The sequence below is a fragment of the Rhinoraja longicauda genome, chromosome 1 (assembly GCF_053455715.1).
Source record: "Rhinoraja longicauda isolate Sanriku21f chromosome 1, sRhiLon1.1, whole genome shotgun sequence".
NCBI classification, from domain to species: domain Eukaryota; kingdom Metazoa; phylum Chordata; class Chondrichthyes; order Rajiformes; family Arhynchobatidae; genus Rhinoraja; species Rhinoraja longicauda.
Window position 1 is genome coordinate 60908438 of NC_135953.1, and position 23582 is coordinate 60932019.

A 23582-nucleotide genomic window follows, 5' to 3' on the forward strand; every position below is an offset into this window, starting at 1 on the left:
CATTAGTATTGATTAAATAATATGTTACAGCAAACGTATTCTGATCCACTTTTATTTTGTAATAAATCCACATGCTTGTTAGTTTTGCTAGCTGTCTTCGCTATGTCTGAATACCAGATGAATAAAAAGAATCTCCAAATTCCTGAACTCAGCAGAATTGATGAAAACTAATTTTAATCATCATAGGTGGGCAAGTGTTAAGAACCGGTTTCCCATTTCATAAAGTTAGTTTATCTGTACTCCAAGTCTATTTAACCCCTTTTGATTCATATTCCTTGGCACCTCAGCAAACTTAACATATCGTTAAAGTTAACATCTCATCACAATGAAGTACCTCCAACAGTACCATAGTCCTCAATAATGCATTGAAACAGTCAATGGAGATTGTAAACAATTTTCTGAGATGATACTTGAATGCACAAATTAATGGTCCCGAGAAAAGACTGAAACCAATGTAGCACTGTAATGTTAACGCTTATCATTTAGAGTGGCATGGAGAGGGAGCAGGTGGACTAATGCCTGCCTATTCATTTCCATATTCCATCATTTTAAAATGGTTCCCAGCAATTTAGAATTAACAGGTGAAATGAATGGAATTTGCAATACTTACATGTAAACAATTAAATTTTAATTAGTAGTGCAGGATTTTCGTACAGTAGTAAGGCAGCGCAGTATTGCAGCTGGTCGAGCTGCTACCTCAAGGACCCTGACCTCGGGTGCTGTCTGTGTGGAGTTTTGTGCGTTCTTCCTGTGACCATGTGGATTTTCTCCAGTGCTCAGGTTTCCTCCCACATCCCAAAGACATTTGAGTTTATATGTTAATCGGCCTCTATAAAATTCCCCCTAATGTGTAGGGATTGCACGTGAAAGTGGGATAACATAGAATTGGTGTGAATTGGTGATTGATGGTTGGCATGGATTTGGTGGACCGAAGGGCCAGTTTAGTTTAGTTTAGTTTAGGGCTAAACAGGCCCATCGGCCACCGCATCGACCAGCAATCCCCGCACATTTACACTATCTTACACACACCATAATTTATCATTATAAGAAGCCCATTAACCTGCCAATCTGTACGTCTTTGGAGTGTGAGAGAAAACTGGAGCTCCTGGAAAAAACTCACATAGGTCACAGGGAGAATGTACAAACTCCGTGCAGACAGCACCCATAGTCAGGATCGAACCCGGATCTCTGGCGCTCACCTCCAGCAAGGCAGCAACTCTACTGCCTTCCATGTTGTATCTCTAAACTGAACGTCATTATGAAAAATTATAAGTAGATTCATGGGAGGAAAGAGTAAAGTAGTAGACTTAAGATGGAAAATAATTTGGGGTGGAAACGGGCAAGGACATACTTAATATAGAGTGCGCAAGGAATCAGTGTTATGATTGATTAGGTTTAACCTGATTAAATGGTTGGGAAGAGGGGACTCGATTAAAGACAAGAGAGAGAAATTGGTGGTAGGGATTAAAGTTAATACTCTTGATCTTTTGCAGTTGATATGGAAGAATTCAGGCTCAAGAAGATGTTGATGAGGGCAGATCAGTTAGGCAGTAGAGAAGCAGTCAAGGAAAGTAGTAATCTTGTTTCTTTAGTGCACGTTTGAAAGATGATCCTGTGTCTAGATTTTGTCACCATCGGGAAGCAAGTAGATTAGGAAGGGGAAGGAGTAATGTTGAAGTCTTTGCAAATCTGACATAAATATTGAGGAGCAGAAGCTATTGCTGGATGTGCACTAATTACATTGAAATATGTAGAAACGGAGCCTTCAGACTTCCACCCTCCCATACATCTCACTTTTGCATTGGATCCCCTTCCATAATGATCTAGCTTAAACCCTCCTGAATAGCAATTACAAACCTGTCCACTGTTATGTTGGTCCCAATACTTTCAGGTGTAATCTGCCCATCTTGAACAGGTCGCCCTGCCCCAGAGGAGTCCCAATGGTCCAAAATCTGAATCCCTTTCCTCTTCACCAACTTCTCAGCCACACATTCATCTATATTATCTTCCCGTTCTTACCCTCACTCTCACATCTGAATCCAGTGATTTATTGAACACAACACATGGCACCAGGATAATCCGAAAGTCAGTACCTTTGAGGTACTGCTTTTTACCCTTTTGTGTCCAAACTCCCTATATTCAGGACCTCAATCCCTATCCTACCTGTCATTTGTGCTAATGCGCACAATGCCTTCTGGCTGCTCACCCTTCCCCTTGAGAATGCTCTCCACTCCAAGACAACCTGGACCCTGGTACCTTGAGGGAAATGGACAAAACAGAATTCCTGCACTCTCTGCCTTTCCTGGTGGTCACCAGTCTATTTTCTGCGTGTATCTTGGTAATAACCACCTCACTATAACTTCTATCTATGATGCTCTCATTCTCCAGGATGATCCTAAGGTTGTTAAGATTCAACTCCAGTTCCCTCATGCAGTGAGTCAGGAGCTACAGCTGAATGCACCTCCCACAGGTGTAACCCTCAGGGACACTGGATGTTTCCCTTATTTCCCACAACTGTAAGAGGGAAATACCTGTGCGCTAACTGCCATCCATACTGCACTAAGATCAAGAAACAAAAAGGGATTGCACCTCATCTTACTGTCACCTTCTGCTCAGTCTCCTTGCTGAAACTTCATGAGCCAAAGCCTCAGCACTTACCCATAAACAAAGCACTTGCACCTCAATGCACAGCTTCTCCCAACACGGCCATTCCCAATCGTCTGTTTTGCTAGTGCCTGCCTTTATTTGATGTACCACTATGAACAGTCTCACCTAGACTCCTGTTTGAATCTCCCATGAAGTTCTCCCTCACAGTGCACAGTGCAAAAGGGGCGTGGCTGTGTTCTGCAGCTGCGGCTCACCGGCAGTCTCTCTGTCTTTTTTTTGTTTTTTGTCTATTGTCATCGTTTAATGTACGTTTTGTTCTATTTTTAACTCTGTGTATGTGGGGGGTGGTGGGGGGGTTGGGGGAAACCTTTTTTCTAATCTCTTCCTCAACGGAGATGCGACCTTTACCGTGTCGTATCTCCGTTCGCGCTACGGCCTAACATCGTGGAGTCGGCGGCCTCCAGCTGGGATCGACCTTGAAGACTCCGGTCGCAGGGCCTGGACTTACCATCTCGGAGGCTTCGGCCGTGGGCCCTGCAGACCACAACATCGGGAGTTCGCAGGTCCCTGGCTGGCGACCGGTTTTTGGGAGCTCCAGCCGTAGCAGCTTCGACCGCCCCGAAGCGCGAGGTACGATCGACCCGCTCGCAGGCCCCTCATCGCCCTGCGTGGCTCGGCTGCAGCACTTTCCATCGCCCGGTGGGGGCTCAGGACTTTCATCGGCCTGCTCGGCTCGGCCCTGGGACTTTCTATCGCCCAGTGGGGGCTCAGGACTTTCATCGGCCTGCTCGGCTCGGCCCTGGGACTTTCTATCGCCCAGTGGGGGCTCAGGACTTTCATCGGCCTGCTCGGCTCGGCCCTGGGACTTTCCATCGCCCGGTGGGGGCTTCAAAAAGTTGGGAGCCTCGATCACCTCGTGGCACCACGGGAGAAGAATGAGGAGGAGATAAGACTTTGCCTTCCATTACAGTGAGGGTGTGCCTAGAGCAATCGCTGTGATGACTGTTTGTGTAAAAATTGTATCTGTGTGTCCTGTGCTTTTTGTTGTCTACTGCCGGACCCTGACGTGAGAGGACGCTGGCGTTGTTTATTCGCCGCTTTTCCGTTAGGATAGTTTGTCTGTTTGTTTTTATGTTGATTGTTTTTGTAAAGCGCTTTGAGCACCCGATAAGGCGCTATATAAAATAAATGCTTATTATTATTATTATTATAGTTGTTCACTCGCAAGTGAAACATTTCATTTAACAGACATAAAGTGCTGGAGTAACTCAACGGGTCAGGCAGCACCTCTGGAGAACATGGACAGGCAACGTTTTGGGTCGGGACCCTGCTTCCCAACCTGAAATGTTGTCTATCCATATTCTTTAGGGATGTTGCCTGACCCGCTGAGGTACCACAGCACTTTTGTGGCTTTTCTTGTAAACCAGCATCTGCAGTGCTTTGTGTCTAAACTTTAATTTTACTTTGTTTGTAGAAAGGCATCCAAATGAAAATGCTAGATGAGCAGTAACTATTAGTCATCTCTGGCTGTTTGGTGAGAACATTTAAAATCAAACACACCCTGTGGGAAAGGAATTAGAAGTAGGCCAGAAAACTGGGTGTGAGCAGATTTATTTCTCTAAGCAGCACGAGTCAACCAATTGACGTTTCACACTGGATGTTTTCATTATCTTTTGGCGCCTACAAAAATGCCAGATCGGGTTTGTTTCCAACCCCACCCAAATCCTTGAGATCTACCACCTCGAACAAATGCTGTTGTTATAGAGTAACAGCACCAACTGCAAAGATGCATCCAAATCACACGTGCCCCCAATTTGGAAACTAGAATGCTATTCCTTTGTAGAACTGCAGATGCTAGTTTATGCATAACGACTTAGAGTGTTGGAGTAACTCAGCATCCCTGGAAAACATGGATAGGTGATATTTTAGGTCGGGACCCTTCTGCAGACTGGAAGAGTCCCGACCCCAAAACGTCATCTATCCATGTTCTCCAGAGATGTGGCCTGACCCGCTGAGTTACTCCAGCACTTGCTGTCCTTTAATACTAATCCTTTATTGTAGTGAGTGGACATTTGGTAACCTCCTATCTAGTGACACTGTGGAAGTTTCTGATTGGACCAGTGGCCATTTACCTTCATCTTCTCAAGGATAATTATGGATGGGCAAACTATGTAATTAAAACCCTCACTCTTTGCATTCTCACCTCCTCCCACCATCCCTACCTGTCCGAACAAACCACAACGATTTATTTGGCTTTGTACCCCTTTGTTGCTGTTCAGGCTTGAATACTTACGTGTGATTCGCATGATATTCTTCAATGAGCTTTCTGTCATTACTTCTTGCTGAATCATAAATTTAGCAATTACATTGCCCAAACAGATTATCTTTCCATTGACTCAACGCTCCCTCTAGTGGGCATAGACACAAAGTGCTGGAGTAACTCAGCTGGACAGGCAATGGTTTAGTGGTTTCTCTATTGGTTTCTCCTTATAAACGCAAAGCAGCGTAGCTAATTCTTCTGTTACTTCTAACACCTTGGTTACATTCTGAACCTTTATGATTTTCTCATAAACTGGTTTAAACTTCACAGCGGTAATTCTGAGATCAGTCAAACCCCCCAAAAGACTTTAACACAAAATAATACCGCAACTCCACAAGCTGATTAGAGAGCCCTTGCACGTAAGGTCCTCAGGTCAAAGGGAGAGCTGCACGGAGTAGTTCAAGCGTTCTGGGGGACAAGCAAGCTTCCAGCATACACTCGCCACACACGCAACACTGAGTTACTCTGTACTCCAGCATTTTGTCTACCTTCGATTTAAACCAGCATCTGCACTTCTTTCCTACACATTCTGCAAAGTTTCCTCAAGGTAAGTCTACTTTGAAGAAGTTCTCCGACGTGAGAGGAGGATAATGCACCGAACTTGCAACAGGTTGTGCCCGGGAATTGATTGCAGAGAAGGATGAATGAGATGACTGCGCGTTACAAGCCAGCTTTGTATCAGTCCAGCAGTGCCACACTGACAACGCTGAACGCTTGTGTAGGGAGGAACTGCAGGCGCTGGCTTCAACCGAGGATGAGACACAAAAAGCTGGAGTAACTCAGCGGGTCAGGCATCCGAAACGCTGAACACTTACTGTACAGCGAACCTTCAGAGTTCATTAGAGCTCCTCCTCGCTTACACCACTGATTAAGCACTGTATTTATGTGGTGCCATTCATAAAGACTTTTGGTTGTGACTGAGGTGTTGCAACTTTACTGGCGATTTTGGCTTCAGAATCTCTGGTAGAGTTCTAGCAGAATTCTGGCAAAAAACTGCGACAATTCAACGGCTGCTGGGACCGAAGACGTTCTGTGCTGGCAGCCATAGTAAGTGCTTTCATCCAGTACACCGCTTGCCCCCCAGAAGGCGTTGTGTGTCAACAGTACAGGTCAGGGGTCGTGACCTTGCCTGCCATGCAAGGGCTCTATAGTGTTTCCCAGAAAACATTTTAATAGTGCCAGACAGTATGGAAATCGGCCCACTGAGATAACACCAAAAATCAAATACACATCCCACAATACTACACTAGTCCCACTTTATTCTCCCCATGGTCCCATCAACTACCAGGCCCACTGGGGCTAATTTGGAGGCCAATTAACCCACCAAACAGCACATTTTTGTGACGTAGGAGGAAATTAGACCACCTGATACAAACTGAAGATAGACACAAAAATGCTGGAGTAATTCAGCGGGACAGGCAGCATCTCTGGAGAGAAGGAATGGATAACGTTTCGGGTCGAGACCCGAAATGTCACCCTGTCCTGCTGAGTTACTCCAGCATTTTGTGTCTCTCTTCGGTGTAAACCAGCATCTGCAGTTCTTTCCTATACCTGGTACAAACTTATGTAATCATAGGGAGAACATGCAATTTCCATGTGAGAGTGCCCAAGATGACGATTAAACCAGATTGTTGGAGTTAAGGCTACACTGCTGTGGCATTCTATTTATGCAAAGTGCAATGGCATTTTCCTTGTGATGCAAGAAACGTACTAAACATTTCCCTTCCATAAATAGCACCATAAGTAGCAGAGGTGGATGATTTTTACATTTACAGCTATGTCAGGTTTCAATAAAAATGAGCAGCTTTAAAAGCTCAAAATAACGTGTCTTCAACCATACATATAATCAGAAATTAAAAAAAGAAAACACGGGAAGCATTCGTGGAGAGAAAAGCAGAATTGATGTTTCCACGGCCATTCATCAAATTAGGGAAAGTTAGAAACGAGTTATATGGTGCAGAGAAAGTTAGAAAGGGCAGAAAATAAAAATAAAAATAATTCTGTGATTGGGTGGAACCTAGATGACACTGACATGAAATATTAACTCTCTCGTGCTCTCTGACCAGCTAGGTTTCCAATGATATTTGGTTTTATTTTGGAGACTAAGAGAAACACAAAACGCCGGAATAACAGCAGGACAGGCAGCATCTCAGGAGAGAAGGCGAAATGTGTAGGAAGGAACTGCAGATGCTGGTATTCAACCGAAGATAGGCACAAAAAGCTGGAGTAACTCAGCGGGACAGGCAGCATCTCTGGAGAGAAGGAATGGGTGCAGACGAAATGTGAAGGGTGTCTGAAGAAGGGCCTGGAGCCGAATCGTCGTCCATTCATTCTCTCCAGAGATGCTGCCTGTCCCGCTGAGTTACTCCAGCGTTCTATGCCTATGCCTGGAGAGAAGGAATGGGTGACGTTACGGGTCGAGACCCTTCTTCAGACTGAAAGCCGATGATGCAGAGAGATAGAGAACAATGGATGAAATGTATGTAACAAAGTAACGATGATAAAGGAAACATGCCATTGTTAGTTGTACAGTAGGGAGTCAGCAATCAAACGGGTTGAAATGGGAGTTGAAGTTGCATGGTCTATTTCTTTCCCTCTTTGGGGAGGCGGGATTTCCTCACTCTCTGTGAAGACTCGCTTCTTGCTTCCTCGACCTGCTGCCTGTTTCATTGAGGCTTGCTTCCTTCGAACAGTTTTGCTGAGATCGGGTCGCAGACTGTCAAGTTTAGTGCGGATCTTTCTTCTGAACATCAGTTCACTGGGTGACTTTCCAGTCGTTCCTTGAGGTGTGACTCGGTACGTCAGCAATAACTTCTGGATCTTTAGTTCCAGGTCTGTTCCTTTTCCTTTCTTCACACCTGCTTTCACTGTCTGTACACCTCTTTCTGCTAGTCCGTTGCTGGACGGGTGCTTGGGTGATGTTTGAATGTGGCAGATGTTGTTGCTGCTGAGGAACTTGGCAAATTCTTCAGACACTAACTGCGTACTGTTGTCTGTGACCACCGTTTCTGGTAACCCATGAGTTGCTAACAACCACCTCAGGGCTGCTGTTGCGTGTTTCACCCGCATGGCTTCAATCCATTTGCTGTGAGCATCGACCACAATCAGCACAATCAGCACATTCTCATTATCGATGCTGGCATAGTCACAGTGAATTCTACTCCACGGTCTCTCAGGGAACTCCCATGGATGGATTGGGGCTGCAACAGGACTATTCTGACTCTGCTGACAGCTTGGACAACTTCTCACTTGTTGTTCCAACTCGTTGTTTATTCCTGGCCACCAGACGTATGATCTTGCCAATGCCTTCATTTTCACAATGCCAGGGTGCGTGCTATGAAGTTCTTCAAGGATTCTAGTCCTCATCTCCAGATTATCTGGGATGACCACTCGTGGCCCCCACAGGATTATGTCATCCTCAACTGACAGCTCATCTTTCTTGCTGGCAAAGGGCTTTACTTCTTCTGGAAGATTCCTTGCACTTGGCCACCCTTCCATGATGTGGTTCTTCACCTTGGAGAGAACTCTGTCCTTCTTGGTGGCTCTCTTCACTTCCTGTGCATTAACAGGGCGTGTGTCCAGATCGGTGAGCATGTTGATGCGTGTCTCTGGTGCTTCATCAAGCTCGGCGAGCTCCGGATGATTCCATGAAGAGTCCTCTTCGTGGATCGGCATGCGCGACAACGCATCTGCATTCTGGTGTTTCTTGCCTTCTCGATGGACTATCTTGTAACTGTAGGCAGACAGGATCATATACCATCTTGCTACGTGAGCAGAGGCCATCGGGCTGGCAGGCTTGTGGCAGGCTTGTGGTCTCCAAAGAGTCCTTTCAGAGGCTTGTGATCAGTCATAATGGTGAAAGACCTTCCATGTAACTGCTTGTGGAACTTCACTCCGAAGATTATCGATAAACCCTCCTTTTCATATTGTGCGTAGTTCATTTCGCTGGGCTTGAGAGTGCGTGAAGCAAAAGCTATCGGGCGTTCTTGTCCATCTGATTGAACATGGCTTATCACAGCACCTAAGCCATAGGGGCTTGCATCCGTTTGGAGCAGGATGGGTTTAGCTGAATCGTAATGCGTCAGCACACTGTCACTCTGAAGAAGACGCTTGGATCTCTGGAATGCCTGCTCTTGTTCCTTTCCCCATTTGAACTTGGGATCAGGCTTGCTGCTTCTCCTCCCACTCTTTGAATCTGCTGATCTGTACTCTGCCTTCAGCACCTGAATCAATGGTGCAATCTCCTGTGACAGGTTGGGTATAAACTTCCTGTAATACCCCAGTAAGCCAAGGTATGCCTGGAGTTGGCTTTGGTTCACAGCTGCTTTGCTTCCCGCACCGCATCAACTTTGTCTTGAAGAGGACGAAGACCATTCTTGTTCAGTCGATGTCCGAGATAGTCGACTGACCATTGCATCAGTGCACACTTCTCCTTCTTCAGATGTAACCCATTGGTCTCTAGTCTTGACAGGACCGCTTCCAGGTTCCTGAGGTGCTCTTCGTCAGTCTTTCCGCTGATGATGATATCATCAAGGTATGGCTTGCACATGGGAATATCGGCTAGCAGACTCTCCATTGTTCTCTGGAACATGGCTGGTGCGCTGGATATCCCAAAGGACAGTCTGGTATACTCGAAGAGACCTTTATGTGTGTTAATTGTGGTGAACTTTCGAGCTTCAGGGTTTAACTCTATCTGATTTATAGGCATGGGAGAGGTCTAGTTCAGAGAACCTTTCTCCTCCTTCTAGTTCCTGCAGTAGATCCTCCAAAGTTGGAAGGGGATAATGTTCAACTTTCAGCACCTTATTTGCTGTGAGCTTGTAGTTGCCGCAGACTCTCATTCTCCCATCTGGTTTCAGAACAGCTATGATCGGCCATGCAAAATCTGCTGTCTGCACAGGCTTGATAATGCCATCCTGCAGCAAGTCATCCAATGCGGCATCAATCTGCTTTCTAGCAGCATATGAAACAGGAGCTGCCTTGTAAAACTGTGCTCCACTGTTTTCATCTTGTGGATATACCTTGGCTTGGTATCCCTTCAGTAATCCATGGCTGCTGTTATCAAACAGTTTGGCGTGTCTGTTGAGTACTGTGTCCATGGCATCTTGCAAACTGTGCATACTACTCGGTGGACTTAATCTTGACTCTGGCGTGTTCTGGCTGGCTAGATTTGACAACAATCCAGGGTGCTTCCTTAACCAGTCTCTTCCCATTAGGCTTGCACCTTTCTTTACTACCACAAGGGTCAGCGTTTCTGGCTCACAGTGAGGTTCGAGCTGTACCTGTACCGCTGCTTGTCCGTAGATGTCAACCTTCTCGCCAGTGTAGGATTTCAGCTTGATGCTACTGGGATCTAGCCTAGGGTCTTTACCGAGTTTGCTGAAGACTTCTTCTGGTACGATAGTCTATGGACTTCCCGTGTCAACTTCTAGTTGTACCTCCTTGCCGTTCGCTATCAAATTGGCTGTATACGGTTCAGAGTACGACAACTTGTTGATTGATTAATCGTCCAAGTGGCTCATGGTTTCCTCTGATGATGAATTCGAAGCTGCCTCCTCCAAGTGGTTTGCTTTTTTCTGAGACTGTCCTCTCCTCTGCTGGTCGGCTCTAACAGCCTCACACTGACTCTTAGTGTGGCCCATTCCCGAGCACCTGCAATCTTGCAATTTGCACCTCGCTGGCTCGTGGCTGCTACCACATCTCCAGCATTTCGTAGAGTAGGGACACCTTGTCTTTGGTTGTCCTTTGTTAACTCCTTGTCTTCTGCTGTTCAGACGCCTTCCTTTGAAGCTGATTGACGGTAGTATCCTCTTGAGGCCTTCCGATCCTCTGGATCTGCTCTACATCTTGTTTGGCAACCTCCATCGCTGTCGCCATATTGACTGTGTTCTCAAAGGTTAATTTTTGTGTACCCAACAGTTTCCGCTGGATGTTCACATCTGCACACCCTACTAACAATCTGTCTCTCAGCATATTCTCCAGTTCCTTGAAATTACACACATCACTTAACTGTTGAAGCTTTGCTAGGAACTGAGGGATTGTTTCATTTGCTTGTGTGCAGGTATAGAATCGATACCTTTGCACTATTTCTGTTGGTTTTGGCGGGAAATGAGCAATTAAATCATCCTTACATTCCTGATACGTTTTACTTGTGGGCTTAGCTGGCTGCAGCAATGCTCGTAGGGTGTGGTAACCCTTGCTTCCTAAACCTGTAAGGAACCATGCTCTTTTCTTCTCTTCTGACGATATCGTTTGAAGTGAACCAAGCCTCTAAGACTTCAGTCCATTCCTCAAAAGTATAACCAGATTCTAACTGGGGCCCTTTCGCAACGATTGGATTAGCCATGGTTACACTATTAATACTCGGTTTCACAACAACCCTATTTAAACATTATCACCGTCGCTGGTCTGCTCTCGGATACTCGGATACCAGTCGTCGGTGGCGGTTGCTGGTGACAAAATGGCGGCGGCTGGACTGGGGCCTTGGGCTGCACGACACCTACGTTTGGTGGCTTAGCTCATACTGGCAAGCGAACACGATTGATGTTCTGCTGACTATAGCTGCCTCGATGTGCTGCGCTGCGCTGCACGGCTACAGCACTGCTTGTACGGTAGGTTGCATCGAGGGGCACTCGGCGATCGTGCGTTCCATGTTTTCCAATTATATACCGCGTCATTAACTTCATGCCGTGGGAAAACTTCAAAGTGACCGCAATCTATTCCTGTTAGAGGAATCCCATCCTCGTCGCCAAATTGTTATGTCTTTGTGCTGTAATCGGACTATGAATAAAACTCAGAACACACAAGTATTTAAACGTGCCTTGGTCATGTTATCGCCATCTTGAGTCTCTCTGCGCATGCGTTCAATCATGCAAGTCCTTTCATATTAAATCGTTCTCAAACACAACATAAGCCTTTTTTTTTCTCACTTCCTGCCAGGCCCCACATTATTTTCTGAGTTTTAAAAAAATCTTTAAGTTTCTCAAAAAATTCCACAGGTTTGTCTTTGTATTCAATATGTTTCAATTGAAAATGGTGCTTCAAGTTGGAAGGCTTCATACTCCCATTTGTTAAAATTTCATGACAAATGATGGAGCCGGTTCATCTTCATCTCCCGTCCATGAAAATCCATATTTCAAGTAATTTGCATCGTACTTAGGAAGTTTCTTCGCCATCTTCTTAGTTGGTCCTTTAGAGATGTCAGGTGGCACACACACCCTTCTCAATTTCATTAAATTCATATGGACCAGATATATCGACGTTTTCTCATTGTCTGCGGCTACTTCCAACTTCCCTATTGCTCTCTTTTGTGCGTTTTATACACCCAGTTTTTAACCAATGATTCATAATTGAGAATTTAAGGGCTAGAAAAGTTTTACAAGTTGTCGCGCGGGAGTGTGCAAACTACCCAAATGCAGCAGCTATCACAACTCGAGTAGGAGAATTCATACCAAATATATAATTTATTTGCAAATATGTATGTATAAAATTCGTAACCACAGTATTTTTTTCTAATAATCAACCTATGTTTCAGTAGTACATAGCTGAAATTATACCGCGTACCCCCTGAAGACCTTTCGCGTACCACTGGGGGCACGTGTATCCCACTTTGGGAAACACTGTCCTAGGCCATGGTTGAACTCCTGTTTCTCATCATATCTTGCTCTTTAGCAACATCAAATAACGTGAACCTTAAAAGTTGATCCTATTATGCACTGTCCAATATTTTCCAAACACTTTAGGAAGATGGGTCTCGACCCAAAAGTCACATATTCCTTTTATATAGCGATGCTGTCTGACCCACTGAGTTATTCCAGCATTTTGGAAGATAGTGGTTCAACCGAGATGGCAGTGAGAGGGTGGTTTAGGTGAGAAATTATGCGATGAAATCTGACAATCAGAACTGCCCGTTTTACTTTGGGGCTCGGCTACTGGCTTTTTGCATTTTCCCGTCTCCACTGCTCCTCAGCCTGTCACTTCTCTTGGCCATCTTCTGGAACTGCCTCCCAATTCATCTTTTCCTTGTTGCTTCTCTCTCCTCAGCCGTAAAGGCTTTTGAAAGCATAGAATTTCACTGACTTTCACCTGACAAATTCTAGTGTCTTTCCACTCACTATCCAGTAAAACAGAAAAATTCTATTAAAGGAGCTATAAACAAAGTAGGAGTATCGTAATGATTTGTTGTGTGAAATAGTTGAATGGCAATTTTTTTTTGGTGAATGCTAAGTTTACATGTTTGTTCATTAAGACCATTTTACTTTTTAAACCTCTACAGGTTCAACCAAATTTGCAAGCTAACTTCAGCCAGCAGATCTCAGTTTCTGGTCAAGGTGCCCTTACAGCCTCCCTCTCTAACACTGTGATGAATTCCCAGCCTGCATCAGCAGATACAGGGCAGCTTTCTTCTACCACATCCCAAAATTCCACACAAAGCTCTGCAGTTGCTCCTTTAACTCAGGACAGGCTGATGCGGTAAGCATAATCACATTTGTGATACCTTCTGCATAAAATTTCTTCAACCCACTCTCTGGATAGGGATTGCTCTGAACAATGTTTTGCTAGTTTGTAAAATATTAACTTCAGGATTTTTTCTAGATATTATAATGTAGACACTGCATGGAAACAGACAGTTGGGCCATTCTTCCCACACTGACCATTGATTATCCTTTAGCACTAGTTGTAAGTTTTTCCACATTCTCATCCACTCCCTACAAAGTTGGGAGAAATTTACAGAGGCCAATTCATTTACTAACCCGCACATCTTTGGGATGTGGGAGGAAATGTGTGAAGCACCCATTGGAAACCCACGCGGTCACAGGGAGAATGTGCAAACTCCACAGCACCAAGGTCAGGATCAAATCCGGATCTCTTGTGCTGCAAGGCAGCAGCTTTATCAGCTGCACCACTTTGCGGCCCTGTATGCTGTACAGTATTTTCCTGTCACTAATAGGTTATTTTCATAGTGAGTGGATATGTTATAAAATATCAAATTTTGAATACCATTCTATCTTATTTTATATTTATCTGCAGCTCTTAATGGAACAATAATGTAGGCAGATTATTACATTTTTTTCTCCTGTTAAAAAAATCTAGTCATTTAAGAAATTACATGTTATACTTATGGAAAGTGTGTACAAAATTATGCAATATTTAAAATATTTGCTAAGGAATGTGATAGTTTGAAGTCATAGAACCTGTTGATATAATGTCGGTACATAATTCAGGGAGAAGGATGTGGTAAAGAAGAGAAATGATCAGGGCAGAGATTAGTTTAGTTTAGTTTAGAGATTTGAGAAAGGGGATGCTGAGGAATATGGTGTGAACAAGTTCAAGAATGTGACCAAAGAGTATATATGTGTCTGACTCCATGAAACTGTTGCAACAGAGCCTGGTTTCCAATCAGCTAGGGCTTCTCTGCCATGAGATCAAGACTTTGCTTTGTCAAGTCAATGTGTTAGCTGGTGTTCAGTGAGCACAAATATTAAAATAATTCATGCAGATTCTTCTGCTCCTCAGAACAGTATTAGTAAGTTGTCCTCTGCATGTTTTGCTAGGTATGAAATGAATTAAAGGATATGACAGTACAATATAGGATATAGAGAATTTATTTGCACATTACCAAGACTAGTGAAGTTTTGGTTTTGAATAAAGATTGGCTAGAATGGAACCGAGGCAGCTAAAGGAAGATGTAATCAAGGTGCACTAAATTACTGTAAGGTCAGACAGTGTAAATAGACAAGATTACTCTGCTCATGAAAATAGGTCACCAATTTAAGGGACATGGATTTGTGTTAATGAGCAGAACAGTTAGGGACTGAAGTATTTGCCTGAAGAGTGATGGTGGTGGTCTAGATCTAAAGGTTGGGGGTTTCTGCCTCTTCTATTGCATAAATTAGGAACTTGGATAAAAACCTGCAGGGAAGTGCCAGTAGTTCCAAATTGTTCTCTTTCACCCAGAATAGCCTGTGTGGACAGAAGGGCCTCCTTGTGTGCTGTAAATGTCTCTGAAAATGTACCTCCACGTGAAGAGGGTGAAAATGATTTCTCCAAAAGACGTCCATTTAAGTTTTAAGAAAACAGTAATTATTTAATGCAATTTTTTTTCTCTTACTAGATTCTCTCAAGGCCAAAAGCTTGTGACAAAGCTGGTAAATGTTGCAATGGGATGCAATGCTGTTATGGTTCCAACAACTATGATAATGGGTCAGGTAATGACAGCTTACCCCACCTTTGCAACTCAACAACAACCTCAGACATTAACAAGGGCCCGGCAGGAGCAACACCAGAAGCAGTTAGCCCTGGGCCAGTACAGTGTCCGACAATCACTCACTCTCAGCAGTGGATGCAGGTATGTGAATTTGAGACTATTTTGTTTTAAGATTAACCCTTCTGTCAATAGATAAACACAAAACAGATTCAAGTATAATTTTGAAATAATATTTCAGTTACCAATATATTGGATTACTTACTTTAGGTCTTCAGTACAAAGAATATTAGCAAATATCTAAAAATTGACACAATAATAGTAGAACAAAGCTTTTCTGCTGATATTTCACTTTGTTTGAAAATAAACTTTTTTCGTTACTTTTTGAACCACAAGTTTAAAGGCAAGAATTTTCCTATTGATCTACTGATAGATGTATACTGATTTGCCACAAGATTTTTAATTGTTGAGGTTAACAGGAGATGGTGAGGTTAAAATAGACATGCAGCTTATTCTCAAGATCCATGCTGATGGCAAATTCTCCAGTTTACTCAAATTGGGATCAAGTCCATCTAAAAGATCGAAGATCACTGTAGGCTTGGATGTAGTAGAGAACTGCACTGTGTAGATCAGAGTTTCACACATTTGTGCCAATTCAGGAGCAAGCTGGAGAACAGATGCCGGCCAATTTGACATATTTTCCTGAAGATAGACACAAAATGCTGGAATAACTCAGCGGGTCAGACAACATCTCTGTTTAGTTTAGTTTAAAGATACAGCACGGAAACAGGCCGTTTTGCCCAATGAATCCACGCCGACCAGTGATCCCCACACATTAACACTATCTTACACACTGGGGACAATTTACGATTTTACCAAGCCAATTAACCAACATACATGTCCATCTTTGGAGTGTGGGAGGAAACCAGAGCTCCCAGATAAAACCCACACAGGGGAGTACCTATAAACTCCATACGGACTGCACCCGCAGTTAGGATCGAACCCTGGTCTCTGGCACTGGAAGGCAGCAATTCTGCCGCTGTGTCACCGTTCTAGAGAAAAACAGGTGATGTTTTAGGTCAGAACCCTTCTTCAGACTGAAAGTAGAGTGTGGGGTAGGAGGCTGGGGAAGAGAGAGAATAACAAATTAACAAAGGCCAGAACAAATCAGGGGCAGCAACAGATCACCTCAGGAAGGGTGGAGCCCATAATGGCCCATTGTTCTATTGCTGGACTCTGGAGGCCACTCTTGGCTGGTACACTGAAATATCACATTTTGTGGATGTTTTGGTATGGTGAAATTATTCTTCAATTTCCTCTTTCTAGAAAGCATGCTTGTCATTTAAAACATTTCAAATATAAAGAAATTTGTTGACTAATTTTACTGAACTAAATATCTGTACACGATTATATTTAAAATGTCAATCAATTATGAACAATTTTCAGTTTAAGCAGGTTAATAGATGAAAATGTGTGTGCTCTCAAGACATTAAAATTGCATTTCTTTAAATCTATTGGCCCATGTGGTAGATGATCCGTGTTTTCTTTTAATATAGGCACCTACATTGCTTCACGATGATCAATCGCCCCATATTATTCTGTCAACTGCTTACTCTCTACAACAGAACACGTTCAGTCAGCAGCAGCTCTCCCAGGATAGAACTGCCAGTTTATCGGAGCCTTCAAAAGCAGTCACAGTAATCTGTCATGTTTTGAAATCAGCAAACTCTGACGGCATTAAGATTTGTACAACATAAGATTTACAACTTTATTTATTGAAAGGATAAAGTATTTTGATGATAAGTGCTAATATTGGAAGAAAGCTGGACTGCCTGTTTCCGGCTGTATATATATGATATGATATGATATGATATTTAAGATTAGAAAATACCCACTACAGCCTACTCCAGTGTATTGTTACAGAACAATCCCAGAGAAGAGTGTACGGGTTGCTGAGAAGTGCTAGCACCTCTAATTGATTTGTAATCAGCAGTACTTGACCCTTCATTCTGGAATGGTGCACTGCCAAGCATTAAGTACAAATGATTAGTAACTTTGGTTTTAAACTTTTGTAGTAACAATATAAGCTGCGCTCTAGCTTGTAAACCATGCTATTTCGACAGCATACCGTTTGTTTCAGATATAAGTAGAATTGACAGGTAATTAAGGTGTCAAATAAAAATTAAGAGTCAGACCATTTCCCAAAAGTTATGTTTGCATCCTTTATTGTATAGATTCTGTAAAATGTGTAAATAACCAGGAAAAGGCAACTAATCTATTTTATGATTGATGCATGTAAGTTATCTATGTAGGTTTAAATATTTTTAATTATTATTCCATAAAGATGTACAAATTATTATTTCTTTTAATTTGTTCACAAAATACATGAGAAACTTGACATTTATTTTTCTAAGTGCTAACATATCACAATTAGTTCACCTTGCTGCTTTGGGATTAAAATTGGGTTTAAATAAAATCAAATTTAACAATCAGATCTATTGAAATGGTGCTCAAGTAGATGTCTAAAACAATGTTTCATATTATTCATCCTGTCTTGATGAACATAATTTGCCTGAAATTTGATGTGCTTAATTCCTTTCTTGTTCAATATCAATTCCGATTAGTTACAGCTGAATTGGTTAAGATTAGTGTTGTTCCCTAATGTAAATGTCCCGAATGTAAAAGATCTTAATGAAAATTGAATATCGCTTTAGATTTAGTTTTGTTTTAAATAAATCATTTAAATCTATTTAATTTATGATTCTGATTGAAACAAAGTATAAAAACACTTCCATATTCCTGAAGCATTTTTAAGTCTGGAGAAACAAGATTGTATAGGAAGACCTGGTACAATCTTCAAGGCCACAGGGTGACAGAGGAACTGAAGGAAATTCACATTAGTCAGGAATTGGTGTTGGGTAGACTGATGGGACTGAAGGCTAATAAATCCCCAGGACCTGATGCTCTGCATCCCAGGGTACTCAAGGAGGTTGCTCTAGAAATTGTGGACGCATTGGTGATCATTTTCCAATGTTCTATAGATTCTGGATCAGTTCCTGTCGATTGGAGAATAGCTAATGTTATCTCACTTTTCACGAAAGGAGGGAGGAAGAAAGCAGGAAGAAAGTAGGGAATTAGCTTGACATCGGTGGTGGGGAAGATGCTGTAGTCAATTATCAAAGATGCAATAGCAGCGCATTTGGATAGCAATAACAGGATCGGTCCAAGTCAGCATGGATTTATGAAAGGGAAATCATGCTTGACAAATCTTCTGGAATTATTTGAGGATGTAATAAGTAAAATGAACAAGGATGAGCCAGTGGATGTAGTATACCTGGACTTTCAGAAAGCCTTTGATCTGGTCCCACACAGATTAGGGGCAAAATTAGAGCACATGAATAGAAAATTGGTTGGCAGACAGGAATCAAAGAGTAGGGATTAATGGGTCCCTTTCAGAATGACAGGCAGTGACCAGTGGGGTGCCGCAAGGCTCGGTGCTGGGACCGCAGCTATTTACAATATACAGTAATGATTTAGATGAAGGAATTAAAAGTAACATTACCAAATATGCAGATGACACAAAGGTGGTTGGCAATGTGAACTGTCAAGAGGATGCTATGATGATGCAGAGTGACTTGGACAGGTTGGGTGAGTGGGCAGATGCAGTATAATAATGTAGATAAATGTGAGGTTATCCACTTTGGAGGCAAGAATGGGAAGGCAGATCATTATCTGAATGGTGTCAGATTAGGAAAAGGGGAAGTACAATGAGACCTGGGTGTCCTTGTACATTAGTCACTGAAAGTAAGCATACAGGTACACCAGGCAGTGAAGAAAGCTAATGGCATATTGGCGTTCATAAAGAGAGGAGTCGAGTATAGGAGCAAAGAGGTCCTTCTGCAGTTGTACAGGGCCTTGGTGAGTATTGTGTGCAGTTTTGGTCTCCTAATTTGAGGAAAGACATTCTTGCTATTGAGGGAGTGCAGCGTAGGTTCACGAGGTTAATTCCTGGGATGGCGGAACTGTCATATGATGAAAGAATGGAGCAACTGGGCTTGTAAGCAAGAAGATAGACAAGATGCTGGAGTACCAGAAAATTGAAAATGTGAGGTGGTAATTTTGGAACGTCTCAACAGAAATAGCACCCCACATTTTTCTAACAGGAAAGCTACTCTCAATCTGTACTGAAGGGATATGGATCAAGTGCATGCAAGTGGGACTAGTGTAGCTGGGACATTGTTGGCCGGTGTGGGCGAGTTGGGTTGAAGGGCCCGTTTCCACACTATCACTCCTGCAATCTGTCTACCCCATGATAGAAGGGAAAGAGTTGTGCTGTTTGATAGCCACAGGGAAAAAGGATCTCCTGTGGTCTGTACTGCATCTTGGGGAACCAGTCTGTTGCTGAAGATACTCCTCACATTGACCAGTGTCATGGAGGGGGTGAGCTGTATTGTCCAAGATGCTCTGCAGTTAGAGGAGCATCCTACCCTCCAAGACCACCTCCCATGAATCCAACCACCCCCAGGACGAAGCCAGCCCTCCTGATGAGCATGTTAATCCTGGGCGTCCGCGGCCTTCGCCCTGCTGCCACAGCACATGACAGCGAAGAAGATGGCACTGGCCACCACTGATTGGTAGAACATTGAGCATCTTGCTGCAGATGTTGAAGGGGTGGAACCTCCTCAAAAAGGACCGACGGCTATGTCCCTTGTACATTGCCTCAGTGTTCCTGGACCAGTCCAGTTAAACTCTGAGGTACTTGTTCTCCTTGGTAAACTGCACATCCACACCAATGATGGAGACGGAAGAGAGGGTGTTCCTCTCCTCCTAAAGTAATTAACTCCTTAGTCTTGTCAGTGTTGAGCTGCAGGTGATTAAGCCCACATCACTCAACAAAATTGTCACAGGTCTATGTCCTCATTAAGGCAGGAGTTGATATGCCTCATAACCAATCTCAAAACATAATCACCATGGATGTTAGTGCCACCAGTCAGTTGTCATTGAGGCATTTCATCTTGCTCTTAGGCACTGGTATTACTGGTCTTTTTCAGACACGTGAAAACCCTTGACCTTAATAATGGACCTAGTCATTCAAGCCAGTTGATTCATGCATGTTTTAATAACACAGGCACGCTTTCCGAGGGTTCACCCTCGTGAAGGATCGTCTGACATTGGACTTGGTGATTGAAATTATTGTTGCCAGGCACTATGGGGGCCCGAAAAGCTACATCATTGTTCTTACTTTCGAGGCGAGCATAGGAAACATTAAACTCGACTGGGAATGATGTCTTAGTCAGTCACAGAGCACGGAAACAGGGGCTTGTTTTCACCTGCTGGGAAGTGATGGCAATCAAGCCTTGTTGCACCGGCCGAGCTTGTCCATTCCTCCAGTTTAGACTGAAAGTGTCTCTTTTACATAGAAACATAGACAATAGGTGCAGGAGTAGGCCAATCAGCCCTTTGTGCCAGCATCACCATTCAACGTGATCATGGCTGATCATCCACAATCAGTACACCGTTCCTGCCTTCTTCCCATACCCCCTGACTCCGCTATCCTTAAGAGCTCTATCTAGCTCTCTCTTGAATGCATTCAGAGAATTGGCCTCCACTGCCTTCTGAGGCAGAGAATTCCACAGATTTACAACACTGACTGAAAAAGATTTTCCTCGTCTCCGTTCTAAATGGCCTACCCCTTATTCTTAAACTGTGGCCCCTGGTTCTGGACTCCCCCAACATTGGAAACATGTTTCCTGGCTCTAACATGTCCAACCCCTTAATAATCTTATACGTTTCGATAAGATCCCCTCTCATCCTTCTAAATTCCAGTGTATACAAGCCTAGTCGCTCCAGTCTTTCAACATATGACAGTCCCGCCATTCCGGGAATTAACCTAGTAAACCTACGCTGCACGCCGTCAATAGCAAGAATATCCTTCCTCAAATTTGGAGACCAAAACTGCACACAGTACTCCAGGTGTGGTCTCACTAGGGCCCTGTACAACTGCAGAAGGACCTCTTTGCTCCTATACTCAATTCCTCTTGTTATGAAGGCCAACATTCCATTGGCTTTCTTCACTGCCTCCTGTACATGCATGCAGTGACTGATGCACTAGGACACCCAGATCTCATTGTACGTCCCCTTTTCCTAACTTGACACCATTCAGATAATAATCTGCCTTCCTATTCTTACCACCAAAGTGAATAACCTCACACTTATCCACATTAAACTGCATCTGCCATGCATCCGCCCACTCACACAACCTGTCCCAGTCACCCTGCAACCTCATAGCATCTTCCTCAGTTCACACTGCCACCCATCTTTGTATCATCTGCAAATTTGCTAAGGGTACTTTTAATCCCTTCATCCAAGTCATTGATGTATATTGTAAATAGCTGCGGTCCCAGCACCGAGCCTTGTGGTACCTCACTAGTCACTGCCTGCAATTCTGAAAGGAACCCATTTATCCCCTTTGCTTTCTGTCTGTCAACCAATTTTCTATCCATGTCAGTACCCTACCTCCAATACCATGCGCTATAAATTTTGCCCACTAATCTCCTATGTGGGACCTTGTCAAAGGCTTTCTGAAAGTCGAGGTACACCACATCCACCGGCTCTCCCGTCAATCTTCCTAGTTACATCCTCAAAAAAATTCCAGATTAGTCAAGCATGATTTCCCCATCGTAAATCCATGCTGACTCGGAACGGTCCTGTTACTGCTATCCAAATGCTCCGCAATTTCGTCTTTTATAATTGACTCCAGCATCTTCCCCACCACTGATGTAAGACTAACGGTCTATAATTTCCCGTTTTCTCTCTCCCTCCTTTCTTAAAAAGGGGGACAACATTAGCTACCCTCCAATCCACAGGAACTGATCCTGAATCTATAGAACATTGGAAAATGATCACCAATGCGTCCACAATTTCTAGCGCCACCTCCTTAAGTACCCTGGGATGCAGACCATCAGGCCCTGGGGATTTATCAGCCTTCAGTCCCATCAGTCTACCCAAAACTTTTTCCTGCCTAATGTGGATTTCCTCCAGTTCCTCCGTCACCCTAGGATCTCTGGCCACTCTAACATCTGGGAGATTGTTTGTATCTTCCTTAGTGAAGACAGATCCAAAGTACCAGTTCAACTCATCTGCCATTTCCTTGTTCCCCATAATAAATTCCCCTGCTTCTGTCTTCAAGGGACCCACATTTGCCTTGACTATTTTTTTCCTCTTCACATACCTAAAAAAGCTTTTACTATCCTCCTTTATATTATTGGCTAGTTTACCCTCATACCTCATCTTTTCTCCCCGTATTGCCTTTTTTAGTTATCTTCTGTTGCCCATTAAAAGAGTCCCAATCCTCTGGCTTCCCACTTCTTTGCTGTTATACTGCTTCTCTTTTATTTTTATGCTGTCCTTGACTCCCCTTGTCAGCCATGGGTGCCTCTTACTCCCCAAAGAATATTTCCTCCTCTTTGGGATAAATTGATCCTGCAACTTCTGCATTATTCCCAGGAATACCTGCCATTGCTGTTCCACCGTCTTCGCTGCTAGGGCCTCCTTCCAGCCAATTTTGGCCAGCTCCTGCCTCATGCCTCTGTAATCCCCTTTGCTATACTGTAATACTGACACTTCCGATTTTCCCTTCTCCCTCACAATTTGTAGAGTAAATCTTATCATATTTTGGTCACTGCTTCCTAATGGCTTTTACCTCAAGTCCCCTTATCAGATCAGGTTCATTACACAACACTAAATCCAGAATTGCCTTCTCCCTGGTAGGCTACAGTACAAGCTGTTCTAAGAATCCATCTCGGAGGCACTCCACAAACTCTCTTTCCTGGGGTCCATTACCAACCTGATTTTCCAAGTCTACCTGCATGTTGAAATCTCCCATAACCACCGTAGCATTACATTTGCTACATTTGACTACCAGCTTGTAGCAAGAAAATTGTCATAACTGCAGTTAAACAATCAACCCGTTGCACATTGGGCTTATATTAGCAAATTTGCCGATGATACAAAGCTAGGTGGCAGTGTGAACTGTGAGGAAGATGCTATGAGGTTGCAGGGTGACTTGGACAGGTTGTGTGAGTGGGCGGATGCATGGCAGATGCAGTTTAATGTGGATAAGTGTGAGGTTATCCACTTTGGTGGTAAGAATAGGAAGGCAGATTATTATTTGAATGGTGTCAAGTTAGGAAAAGGGGACGTACAACGTGATCTGGGTGTCTTAGTGCATCAGTCACTGAAAGGAAGCATGCAGGTACAGCAGGCAGTGAAGAAAGCCAATGGAATGTTGGCATTCATAACAAGAGGAGTTGAGTATAGGAGCAAAGAAGTCCTTCTGCAGTTGTACAGGGCCCTAGTGAGACCGCACCTGGAGTACTGTGTGCAGTTTTGGTCTTCAAATTTGAGGAAGGATATTCTTGCTATTGAGGGCGTGCAGCGCATGTTTACTAG